Genomic DNA, 11,684 nt, shown 5'->3' with positions numbered 1-11,684 from the left:
GTTTTGTGTGATTTTTTCCTTTTTTTCTTTTGGAATTATTGAATATTGTAATGTATTCAAAATTATAATTTAAAAAAAAAAAAAATGTCTTGCTTTTGCAACCCTGGACGGAAGGAGAGTTAAACAGGGCATGGAGTTTTTCTTCTATGTTTGAACGTAGCTATGGAGAGTCTGTTAACCAGGTAGATTGGGGCTGCGCCATAGAGAGCCTTATAACAAAAACATCCCAACTTAACCAATACCTCCACAGGCAGCCGATGCGGTTCACAGTAAAATAACGTAACGTGATCATATTTCTTCAATCCGTAGATCAGTCTAACTGCTGTATTTTGTATCGGTAACAATCTCGACGATTCTTTCTTAGTAATTGTCAAATAGGCAATGTTACAATAATCAAGAAGACTCAATAATAATGATTCGACCAGTAGTTTGAAGGCAGAAACTTCAAAGTAAGGTCTAATTGTTCGTAATCTCCCTAAATAGATTCCGTACAAACGTAAGGAAGTTCTTCTTCACCCAGAGAGTGGTGGAAAGCTGGAACGCCCTTCCAGAGGCTGTTATAGGGGAAAACACCCTCCAAGGATTCAAGACAAAGTTAGACAAGTTTCTGCTGAACAAGAACGTGCGCTGGTGGGGCTAGTCTCAGTTAGGGTGCTGGTCATAGACCGGAGGGCCACTGCGTGAGCGGACTGCTGGGCATGATGATTTTGTAATTTTTGACGGAGTGAAAAATCGATCTAAATCGCCCATCTCTAGAAAGATTTTAAATGGCCCTTAAAATGGCTTATTGGTAGCTCCTCTCAATTATTCTTCTCATCTATTCAGGATTCAGAGGTTACGATGGACACTACGGCTTCTCTTTTGGTTTTTCCCCATTCACCATCCTATCGTACATTGCAGTCCTACCCTCTGGCCCTCTACTGACCTAATTTTTCAACGATCTCCCTTTTCCTCTCCCTATTTTAAATTTTATGCTGCCTTGGTCTGTCCAATGGGCGAGATAGAAAATCCAAATAAGCTTGAAACTTGATTTATGAGCATAGATTTTAAGCTCCTAATAGGATGCATTTCTAGCTGAAAAGCTACTCTCCTAAGTCTGGCTGAAAACCGAGTCCAGATTTTGGAGACTAACTTAGGAGCATAGATTTAGAAGCGCAGCATTTTCTGAAAATTGTGCCCTAAATTTTCTCTTTTTTTTCAGGTTTCAAAGGAAAAGGTGCCAGAGCACACTCTAAAACTCTCAGTAAAAGGTACTCACGGTGATTTACGTAGCTGCAGGTTGAGGACGGTACCCAGCTCTCCTTCTGCTGTCTAAATGGCAAGCCAAGGTAGAATATATCCCCACGGCTCCATCCTCCCCCTACCATGGGCCCACCTCCCCACTTCTCTATCTCCTCCCTACCCTGTCGACCACAGATGAATATCATGCAGCACTCATCAGTTTCATGCCTACGATGACTTCACCATTTGAGGATCTCACCCCAGGCCCACCCTCCACTCCATACTTGCTATTCTCTCAATCGTACATAAAAACTGCATATATTTATCCCCTTCTGAAGCTCTGAGATGAGGTGATTCGGGCCACAGTTCTTGCTCTCTGTTCTCCCACAGGAGAGGTGTTAAAATTCACCTGCAAGCTTGCAGCCTCCTGGTTTGTGGTCAGCTTTATTACTGGGCAGGAGATGAGGGCAGAAATATGATTTTTCTAAAGCTAAAGGAGTGGTTTGGGGATACTTTGTGGTCTCCTATCATTTTGTGGGGCCACCAAGCTTTTCCCGAGGTTGCATTGTAGAAATTTAGGCAGTAAGCTCCATTTTGCTTTAAATTTGTTGATGACTGTAACTTCTGTCCTATTTCTGGCTCGACACAGAAGTTCATTGTTCGGCAGCAGTGCAGAAGTTAATATTTGATCAGAAATCTTTGTAGCTAGAGATCCCACATGCCTTCCTTCCCACCCCTCTCCATCGTCTTCTCCTCCCCTCCTCTCAGCCACATAACCTGCAAGCATATAAAGAACAAGCACTGAGGTACACAAACAGGTCCATTTAAAGAGGGGGGCTGCAAGAAGCTGGACCCTAAAGAGCTGAACAGTGCTTTCAGAGGCGAAGGAAAACATCTCATGCTCAGAATGAGCCTCTGCTGGCAGCATAAAGTAAGAAACCAACAATGATGGTGGCTAATTGGTAATCGGTTGCTTTTATTGTACAATATGATTCGACATGATCGTGTTTCGGCCCAAAACACGGCCTTCCTCATGAGTCTAAAATAAACATATGTTAAAATATCATAAATATGTATATAACCTCATAATTACAAGTGTAAATAATAATAATAACTTTATTTTTCTATACCGCCATAGTCAGACGACTTCTAGGCGGTTCACATCAAAAGAAGGCTGGACATTCAGCGAATTACAAATGCATGAGGGGGAATGTTACAGAAGAAAAGGGTAGTAAGGGGAGGAGAAGTAAGAGGGGTTGTAAAGGGAGGGAAGTGAGAGGGGTTGTAAAGGGAGGAGAAGTAAGAGGGGTTGTAAAGGGAGGGAAGTGAGAGGGGTTGTAAAGGGAGGAGAAGTAAGAGGGGTTGTAAAGGGAGGGAAGTGAGAGGGGTTGTAAAGGGAGGAGAAGTAAGAGGGGTTATAAAGGGAGGGAAGTGAGAGGGGTTGTAAAGGGAGGAGAAGTAAGAGGGGTTGTAAAGGGAGGGAAGTGAGAGGGGTTGTAAAGGGAGGGAAGTGAGAGGGGTTGTAAAGGGAGGGAAGTGAGAGGGGTTGTAAAGGGAGGAGAAGTAAGAGGGGTTGTAAAGGGAGGAAAGTAAGAGGGGTTGTAAAGGGAGGAGAAGTGAGAGGGGTTGCCTGAGAGAAAATACATCAATAGGTGACACAAAATGTGAAATAATTCCCCTGACAACAATTGAAATAAATGAATAGACATAGAAGCAATAAACATTAACAACTGTTAATACAAATATACACTTAAAAGGACAAAAATACTGTACCTGAAAAAGATTATCATTAGGGGTTCCTTTTACAAAGGTGCGTTAGGGCCTTAACGCACGGAATAGCACGGAATACCGCCTCTTGAGCAGGCGGTAGTTTTTCGGGTAGCGCGCACTATAGCATGCACTAATCCAGTGCGTGTGCTAAAAACGCTAGCGCACCTGTGTAAAAGGAGCCCTAAATGTTAAAACAATTTTTGGAAAAAAATTAATTTAAAAAAAAAAAAAAATTTAAAACTTTATTGAACATCAAATTTAAAACAAAAACGAAAAACGTGATTAAATAAAAACAGCATCAACATGTGTAAATATTTGTGTGAACATTTTGCAAGATAATAAAAATTAACAGATGGTTCATCAAAATACGTTTCATATCCCCATGAAAAAGGTTCATTCTTATTAATTAATAAATCTAATCTAATCTAATCTAAACCTTAAGTTTATATACCGCATCATCTCCATGAGTATGGAGCTCGACACGGTTTACAAGAACTTAAAATAGTGGGTAGAGAAGAAGAAAAAGGATTACATGAACTTATGTGTAGAAGGGGGGAGAGAAAGGGGAGAAGGATAGAGTTACAATTTGCTGAAAAGCCAAGTTTTCAGTTGTTTGCGGAATAACTGAAGGGAGCTCAGGTTCCGCAACGGTGAGGTCATTCCCGTTAGGGAACAGCGATCACAACATGATCCAGTACAAATTAAACATGGGAACATCAAAGGTGAAAAGAACCACAACGACAGCACTCAACTTCAGAAAAGGAAACTACAATGACATGAGGAAAATGGTAGGAAAAAAGCTCAGCTACAGCTCAGGGAAGATGAAAACCGTAAAGGAAGCCTGGACACTGCTTAAAGGCACAGTGCTCGAGGCGCAGGACCTGTGCGTCCCAAGGTTCAGGAAAGGGTGCAAAAAAAAATCGAACTAGAAACCCAGCATGGATAACAACTGCAGTTAATAAGGCGATAAGCAACAAGAAATCATCCTTCAAGAAATGGAAAAAAGAACCAACAAAGGAGAACCAGGAAGAGCACAAAAGGCACCAGAAAGAATGTCATCGAGAGGTCAGGAAAGCAAAGAGAGAATATGAGGAAAGACTGGCAGGAGAAGCAAGAAACTTCAAACCCTTCTTCAAGTATGTCAAAGGGAAACAACCAGCCAGAGAGGAAGTGGGACCACTGGACGACGGAGACAGGAAAGGAGTGATAAAGGAGGAAAAAGAGATAGCTGACAGGTTAAACAAATTCTTCTCGTCAGTCTTCACCAGAGAGGACACATCCAATATCCCAGAACCCGAGGTGATTATAAACGGGGAACACGACGAAAAACTGGTACAACTAGAGGTAAGCAAAGAGGATGTCCTCAGACAGATAGATAGACTGAAGAGCGACAAATCACCAGGCCCGGACGGCATCCACCCAAGGGTACTAAAAGAACTGAGAAACGAAATAGCAGAGACACTACGCCAAATATGTAACCTCTCCCTAAAAACTGGAGAGATCCCAGAGGACTGGAAAATAGCAAATGTCACGCCCATCTTTAAGAAGGGATCAAGGGGTGACCCGGGAAACTACAGGCCTGTGAGCTTGACCTCGGTTCCGGGAAAGATGATGGAAGCAATGATAAAGTAATGTAATGTAATGTAATGTAATTTTTTTTTTTTTAATGTAATGTAATTTATTTCTTATATACCGCTACATCCGTTAGGTTCTAAGCGGTTTACAGAAAATATACATTAAGATTAGAAATAAGAACACATAGAAAAAAATGGACAACTGAAGGCGAGCCAGCATGGCTTCTGCAAGGGAAGGTCGTGCCTCACAAACTTGCTTTACTTCTTCGAGGGAATAAACAACCAGATAGATAAGGGGGAATCCATAGACATCATTTACCTTGACTTCCAAAAAGCCTTCGACAAGGTACCTCACGAACGGCTATTAAAAAAGCTGTGGAACCACGGGGTGCAAGGAGATATCTACCGATGGATCAAACACTGGTTGGCAGGCAGGAAACAGAGGGCCAATATTCAGACTGGCAATGGGTCACGAGCGGAGTTCCACAGGGGTCGGTGCTGGGACCTCTATTGTTTAATATATTTATTGACGATCTGGAGACCGGGACAAAATGTGAGGTTATCAAATTTGCTGATGACACCAAACTCTGCAGCAGGGTTAGGAACACAGAAGACTGTGAAAACCTGCAAAGGGACCTAATGAGACTGGTAGACTGGGCAAATAAGTGGCAAATGAGTTTTAACGTAGAGAAATGCAAAGTCATGCATGTAGGGAAAAAGAACCCGATGTTCAGCTACAAAATGGGGGGAACACGGCTAGGGGTGAGTAACCTTGAAAGGGATCTGGGAGTGATGGTTGACACATCACTGAAACCATCGGCACAGTGTGCGACAGCCTCAAAGAAAGCAAACAGAATGCTGGGCATCATCAAAAAAGGTATCACAACCAGGACAAAGGAAGTCATCATGCCGCTGTATCGCGCAATGGTGCGCCCGCACCTGGAGTACTGTGTTCAATACTGGTCGCCGTACCTCAAAAAGGATATGGCGGTACTCGAGGGAGTGCAGAGGAGGGCGACTAAACTGATAAAAGGTATGGAAAATTTCTCATACGCTGACAGGTTAAAAAAGCTGGGGCTGTTCTCCCTGGAGAAGAGGAGACTTAGAGGGGACATGATAGAAACCTTCAAAATCCTAAAGGGCATAGAGAAAGTGAATAAGAACAGATTCTTCAAACTGTGGGGAGCCACAAGCACTAGGGGTCACTCGGAGAAATTGAAAGGGGACAGGTTTAGAACAAATGCTAGGAAGTTCTTTTTTACCCAGAGGGTGGTGGACACATGGAACAAGCTTCCAGAGGAGGTGATAAGCCAGAACTCTGTACAGGGGTTCAAGAAAAGTTTGGATAGGTTCCTAGAGGATAAGGGGATAGAGGGGTACAGATAGAACTTGAGGTAGGTTATTGAATTGGTCAGTAACCACTTCACAGGTCGCGGACCTGATGGGCCGCCGCGGGAGCGGACCGCTGGGCAGGATGGACCTCTGGTCTGACCCAGTGGAGGCAACTTCTTATGTTCTTATGTACCTGTGATTTTGAAGAGAAGGGATTTTCCCAGTTTGCCTGCATTTTGCAGTTTCCCAGTTTGCCTGTGGATGCCGCGTGGAGAGGGGAAGGCTAGTTTATGCCTTTGGGCAGTTCTGGAGGAGTCGGGACTGGAGGAGTTGAAAGACAGTGGGATAAGAGGAGGGAGGATTCCATGAATGATCTTGAAAGCCAGGCAGGAACATTTGAAATGGATTCTGGAGATTATTGGGAGCCAGTGAAGTTTGGCAAGGAGTGGGGAGGCATGGTCAGATTTGCGTTTTGAAAAGATCAGTTTGGCTGCAGTATTCTGGATTAGCTGGAGTCTTAGAAGACTTTTTTTTGATAGATTTAAGTAGATGGCGTTGCAGTAATCTAGTTTGGAAAGGATGATGGATTGGACAAGGATGGCAAAGTGTTGTTGGCTGAAGTAGGATCTAGCTTTCCTCAGCATGTGAAGGCTGAAAAAGCATGATTTTGCCAAGGAGTTGAGGTGGTCATTGAGGGAGAGAGAGGAATCGATAGTGATACCAAGGACCTTGCATGAGAATTCGAGCTGGATGGATGGATGGATGGATGAAAAGTTGGAAAATTCAGATTGTCACAAGACCTCAAACACCCAAGGCACTACTTGTTTAATTTTTTGTGCCCTTACTGGGGTTGAATTTTCATCATCGGTCTTTTCCTGAATATTTATTTATTCAAAGCAGGCACAATTGCTTTTTAATTATTTATATGTGGTGAGCACTTATCTTTCAGCTCGACGGCTACCCAGCCTTGTCACTGCTTTCCTCAGGGGCTAATAAGCTTCATAATATCACCTCTGCCTTTTTTTAAGCTTTAAGGATGAGATTTGCAATATGCTCTTCCCACACCACAAACAGCCTGTGGTCTTGTGACAATCAGAATTGTATATATAGGTTGTTCATAGCAAGTACGAGATCTATCAGTTGAACAATCTGAGTTTCTTTTTTGTGGTTTGAAATGATGGAAAGACATACTTTGATATTTGGTGAAGAAAAATCATAAGCCTTCGATGTATGTGATATGTGAGTAAGCTTTGAAGAAGTAATTTGCAAAACAAGAAAAGAAAAAGGAGGAAGAAAGAGAAACAGGAAAAGGAAATGAAAGAAGGAAAAGGGGGGGAAAGGAAACGAGAGAAGAGGAGAAAAGAAAAATAGAAAAAACAGGGGAAAAAGGAAGAAAAACCAGATAAGAAAAAAAAAAAAGAAACAAAAGTAAAAAGAAAATGAAGTGAATAAAGTAAGATGGATAAAAGACAGAAATGCAAGATAGGGAAAAAACTAATTAATAAAACCATAGTGCAGTGTCGTCTACATATAAGATATATTCTGTGTGTAGTCAAATGATGTGTCAACTGAGCCAAAAGCAAATTGCTTGTAAACCATTATTTTAAATATGACGAAAGCTTTGGAGAACCGCTGGGGTAGAGATCTGGGCATACCTGGTGAGTCCTTGAACTTTCCTTCCCTTATTGGTCGTATCTCTTCTATTTCTATTAGTGCAGAACTGAGGGAATGCCAATTTCGAGTGGTTTATCGAGCGTATTTTTCCCAAGAGCAGGTCCACAAGGTTGGGGGCATTTCTTCTCCAATCTGCCCTAAGTGTACGCTGGGGTGCAGCTCCTTTTTTCACGCATTTTGGGGATGCCCTCGAGTGAAAGTCTTTTGGAGAGCCGTACTCCGCTTCTTGGAGCGGCTGGTTGGTCACGCTATTCCGATGTCTCCGGTAGGCTTGCTTTTGGATAGATATGAATCTTTGCGAGTGCCTGCTCGGAGACATCGGTTGCTGATCCGGAAAGGTGCTGTTATAGGAAAGAAGATCATTCTTAGCGTTTGGACGCAAGACATAGCGCCTGCTTCCTGGGCTTGGAGGAATCGTTTTCATAATTTGATGCTCTTGGAGCAGCGCCATGCTCGATTATCTGTCAAGCGGTCGGAGATTTTCCTGCAGACCTGGGACCCCTACATCTCCTCGCTTTCCTCTAGGGCCAGAAGTCTGGTCTTAAATTCACTCTGTTGCTGATACCTTATGCTCTCAGCTGTTTTCCCCGGGTTGGTGGGTGGATGTTTGGGCGAGTGTGAATGGTGGGTATGAGTGGTTGGAAGTATGTGGAGTTCGGTGGGTAGGGTGGGATTACACATTGAGGGTGGGAGGATGGGATTTGGTTCTTTTGTTTTGTTTGATATGTGCTGAGCGGCATAAGCAAACAGCTTGCTCAGCATACTCTTTTCTTGCTGGGGGGGTTTTGGGATATGGATTGGGTCTCATGGTGTGGGTTTGGGATGGGGTGGGGGTTTGGGCTTTGGAGGGGGTGGGGATTGGGGGGATTCTTTGGTTGGGGTGAAAATGTGTTTGATGGTACGTTTGGTGTTCGCGACCTTGTTGTATTGTCGTGCTGTATTGTGTATTTACTGCTGATGTGCCAATAAAACATGATTTATACTAAATATGATGAAACTTTTAGTGGCCGACTGCAATAAGTGTAGTTTATATTTATGCTAAAATTCTATGGTGGAATGTCCATATACGATGCACAAAGTATAAAACCGGTAGTTTCTATAAATCATAAAATGACCTTAATGTATAAAAGATAAATTACAGTGAGTGTATGCTCTACTTATATTAATTGACGGGGATACTCAAGAAAAGATATGGTGCTTGACAGCAGAAGACTACAAAGGAATGGAATAAAGTCAAAAGAAAGAAGAAACCTAAAAACCCAAGACAAGGACTATTCTGTGACATTTCTGATGTATTCGTACGCATGAATGACCATAATAAAACAAACAGTGATGTCGTGTCTTGATACTGGCGGCAATGCCAATATAAACATTGAAATTACCAATAAGAACATATGAAAGTGAATCTCCGGATCAGACCTTCGGTCCATCAAGTCCGGCAATCCGCACACGCGGAGGCCCTCCCAGGTGTACACCTGGCATAACTTGTAGTCACCCATATCCTTCTATGCCTCTCATAAGGAGATGTGCATCTAGTTTGCTTTTAAATCCTAGGACTGTCGATTCCGCAATAACCTCGTCGGGGAGAGTATTCCAGGTGTCCACCACTCTCTGCGTGAAGCAGAACTTCCTGATGCTGTGGAAGGTTCTTGGCATTTATCAAAACACAATCCTATTCACCATCTGATGGATTAAGTATCCTTACGAGTGACTGATGCTTATAAATATCCGAGCTCAAAAAAATGTGACTACGAGCTCGTGAAGCAAGTTAATTGACTCACCATTAGAGTTTTACTACCGATCGTCAAAGATTGTTGTCGCTTAACAATAACTTAAAGAATAACCTTCCCCTATATCCTCAAAGTAGTGACAAGATTAAAAGTTACTAAATGACTACCAGCAGAACTTACTTTTCTGGAGAGGCCTGTGGTGCTCTCCAATGCAGCTTCATCACTACAACCGTCCTGTATGACCTTGAGTAAGTCACTTAACCTCTATTTTCTCATCTCACTCTCAATAACTTTTGGTTTATGTGAAATAGCTTATAGTAGGTATTTTTTGTGAGTGTCCTCTAAGAAACTTGGAACTGGATAGACTTACCATTTAATAACATACGGTAAATTTATTGGTTGTTGACTGGACAAAAGACATTGGTGTTTCTCCTGCACATCCTCCAACATGCCATTTATAATAAGCAGAATTTGGGGGAGGAGGAAAGAAGGTAGAGCTGGAGATTAGGTGGGTTCTGCAATGGGCCTTGCACCTCTCTTTCCTCAAGGAGCTGAGAACTGCAATTTTATGCATGCAGTGGGCTAAACCCAGACTACTTTGGCCTATTCTATGTCTTGTTTCAAACACATTCTGCCTCCTCTGTCTAGTACTGCCCTTTGGGGTCATGGACTTTCTTTTGAGAAATAAGGGATGCCCTGGATGCTATGGGCTCTGCTTCTGCGTTTCTGCTGTCTTCTTTCTCTGTTTCTGGCTTCGGTATCTTATCAACTCTCTCCTCACAGTCATATCTTTCTATTATTAATTTATAAGAGTTGATCTTTTTAAGGTCCCACTAAGAAAGTCTTTTAGGCCAGATTCTATAAACTGTGCCTTTGTCAGCAGCCATCTTAAAAATGGCCACACGACGACGCCATTTATGGAATTATGGCTTCGGAAAAGGTAGGCACTGGAAATGTAAGCCATAATTTCAAGGCTTTCACACGAATCTACTGGCGCCTAACGTAAGATGTTCTTTTGAATCCACTACAGAGTTGCAAGGGTGAACTCACCCAAAGAGTGAGATTTACCTTGAAAGGAGTGAGACTGAAGGCCATACAGTGAGATTTTTCAGACCGTACATCCAGTGTAAATCTAGAATGATTTAAAGTGAAGTCTTGCTTTGGAAATGAATCAAAGCATTATTAAATACAATAATACTTCTTATAACCCATAATTTTCAAAATGGAATTATTGTGTCTTACAGCAAGATGAGTTACATTTGTGATATAGTGATTTTGATAAGCAAGTTTAGTATTGCCAGGTTAGTTTAAGGATGGCAGTCTGTGGGATGAAGAGGGCTGGGAAGGATTGAGTCTACTGGGGAAAGAGATATGGCTTTAATCTTTTCCTGAACAGGCATGTTCCAGATATGTGGTCCTAGGAACTCGAAGGTGGAGTTAAACATCCTCTTCTTTTTTTTTTCCATTTTTTCTTGTTTATTATTCTGTTTCAGATTCTAGACAACATCCATCTCCCCAAAAATGAAATACAAGGCTGCCTTCTAATCTTGGCCAACATGGCTGACATGGTCATGAAATTAGGTGCTGGGTTGGGCTTAGGAATAGTTTTTTCAATCATGTTCTTCAAAAGGAGGATGTGGCCCATCACATTTGGCTGTGGACTGGGTGTAGGCATGGTAATATCCAACTGCCAGAATAATTTGAGGGCACATTACATTCTCTATGGAAAATTTGTTAAAGACTGATCCTGCAGGAGATGTCACCCGTTCACTCTCAGTGGAGATGTGGAATTTGAATTATTTTATTTATTCCTTTAGAATACCGAGTTCCCTAAGGAGTAAGCTCACATTCCTCTGAACTGATAACATTTTTGGGGAGTTCTTCTTCCTTTTAACATGTTGGCCAAGATTAGAAGGCAGCCTTGTATTTCATTTTTGGGGAGATGGATGTTGTCTAGAATCTGAAACAGAATAATAAACAAGAAAAAATTGAAAAAAAAAAAAAAGAAGAAGATGTTTAACTCCACCTTCGAGTTCCTAGGACCACATATCTGGAACATGCCTGTTCAGGAAAAGATTAAAGCCATATCTCTTTCCCCAGTAGACTCAACTCTTTCCAGCCCTCTTCATCCCACAGACTGCCATCCTTAAACTAACCTGGCAATACTAAACTTGCTTATCAAAATCTCTACATCACAAATGTAACCCATCTTGCTGTAAGCCGCAATAATTCCTAGCCATTCGAGCTGCAACACTCGATCCCCAACTCTACAACCTATTGACCTCGACCACAGACTACAAAACCTTCAAAAAGAAATAAAAACACATAAAACCGAACTAACACAATCAGAACTGTCCCAAGCATCACCTGCAACTACTCCATA

Source organism: Geotrypetes seraphini, chromosome 13 (assembly GCF_902459505.1).
Source record: "Geotrypetes seraphini chromosome 13, aGeoSer1.1, whole genome shotgun sequence".
NCBI classification, from domain to species: Eukaryota; Metazoa; Chordata; class Amphibia; order Gymnophiona; family Dermophiidae; genus Geotrypetes; species Geotrypetes seraphini.
The sequence above is the reverse complement of the archived record's forward strand: the minus strand, read 5'-3'. Positions refer to the sequence as shown.